Below are 1,675 nucleotides of genomic sequence, written 5' to 3' on the forward strand. Positions count from 1 at the left end.
TCCTTGGAGAAGACATCCAACAGAAACTTCCGCTCTCTGCCCTCCTGGGGCATGACAGAAGCTTGGCCAATCTAATACTCTCTCCTAGGGCTTTGGTATTTAAACACACTGAGAGGAGCAGGGTCGTTGGTCCCATAGGCTAAGAATGAATTTGAGACCTACAGATCAAAGGGAACTCATTGTCGGTATAGCAGACTCAAAAAGGGACATGGGGATTCAATTCTTTGATCAAATTCTTCATTTAAGAAACATATACTGAGTACGCAATGTGCACCAGGCACCAAACTAGGTGCTTGCCCATATGCAGCTCATCTAACAGATGGGGATTAATTTACTTTGAAGAAACTTGCCCAAAGATTGAAGTTCTGTCCTGACTCCAAACCCAGTACTTTATTCACCATCCCACAGCTGACATCACACTCAGGTTTTTTTTTTTCCCAGCTTGTAAACATTTTATTAAGCATTTTGGAATGCTGCTTTCTAGAATTAAAAAAAAATGCATTTCAACAAAAACAAATCTATACTGAAGTCATCTTCATGTGAAGAAATATGAAATCTGCATTAATACCTAAAAGCAAAAGAATTTCACTGCCAACACTTTAAGTATCTCAAGAGCACCACACATTCTAAATCTATCTTAAGATCACGTCGCTGTTTCAGTAGTCTCAGGAATGAAGAGGGATGAGCTTGTCCCTGGCTTGGGATCTGCTTCCACGCTTGTTCTGTGAGCTTCTGTCTCTGGAAGCTTCTCATCATTTTCCAAAGTTTGTTGCAGTTCCTGGATGTTACTGAGAAGAGCATGAAACTGTTTACGTCTCAATTCCAGCTTATCTTCAACACTCTCTTTAATGTGTGAAAGACGCTCCAACTCCTTCCCCAGAGACTCTAGTTTCTTTAAAGTCTCATGCCTGTCTGGATGCTGCTCAATGACCTTTGCTAACGCATCGTATTCTTGGCGATTTTTCCGTATTTGTTTTGCTTGAAGAATTTGCTTTTTGCACTCAGCAATTTTTTCATGCGCTCCAGCAATGTTACATTCGATTTCTTTGTAAATTTTTTCATAATTCTCCATTTCTTTGAGATTCATGTTGTATACCAGCAACGTTTTGCCCATGGAAAATTCACATTGCCACAGCGTGCTCAGCATACGCTGGTACTGGCTGTGTCCCTCCTCCTGCGAGCCAGAGCCGCACCACTTAAGGAAACTCTTCACCAGCAGATTAATTCTCCGATCATCCCCTGCGCCATCCCCGTCAATCAGGAGACGCTTCCGTATGATTTCGTCGTCGGTCACGGTCCCCATGGCGTGCGCGGCGCCGGCGGCCCAGGCGCAGGCGCAGGCGGCGGTTGGCGGCGGTTGGCGGCGGCGGCGGCCGAGCTCCCACAATGCAGCGGGGCCAACAGCCGCGGGCCGGGCGGCGTCGCGCCCGCGGGCCCCGACGCCTGAGCCGCGCCGCCCCAGGAGTACTGTTTTTTGTTTCTTTTTAACAGATGAGGTTGGTCTAACACGTACAACTAACTTTATTTCAGCTAAGTCACTGTGAAAACGTATTCACAGGTCCCAGGAACAGCTGGGGACGAAAGACTGGCCAGGATAGAGACGCCCCAGAGAGGCTGGGAGGGGACGCCTCCTCACCAGCCCACACGGAGTCCCTTTCTCCGGCCTGGCCTGGAG

General features: G+C 47.6%; 1 pseudogene across 1 annotated transcript; it reads right to left on the reverse strand.

Annotated features, from left to right (window-relative positions):
* Window positions 1-425: 425 nt before the first annotated feature.
* LOC100352941 (THO complex subunit 7 homolog pseudogene) lies at window positions 426-1,337 on the reverse strand (annotated as a pseudogene). Its single transcript, XR_016232791.1, has one exon. The product of XR_016232791.1 is annotated as a THO complex subunit 7 homolog pseudogene (transcript).
* Window positions 1,338-1,675: the final 338 nt, after the last annotated feature.

The sequence above is a fragment of the Oryctolagus cuniculus genome, chromosome 4 (genome assembly GCF_051225735.1).
Source record: "Oryctolagus cuniculus isolate XC-2025 breed Fujian yellow rabbit chromosome 4, ASM5122573v1, whole genome shotgun sequence".
NCBI lineage: Eukaryota > Metazoa > Chordata > Mammalia > Lagomorpha > Leporidae > Oryctolagus > Oryctolagus cuniculus.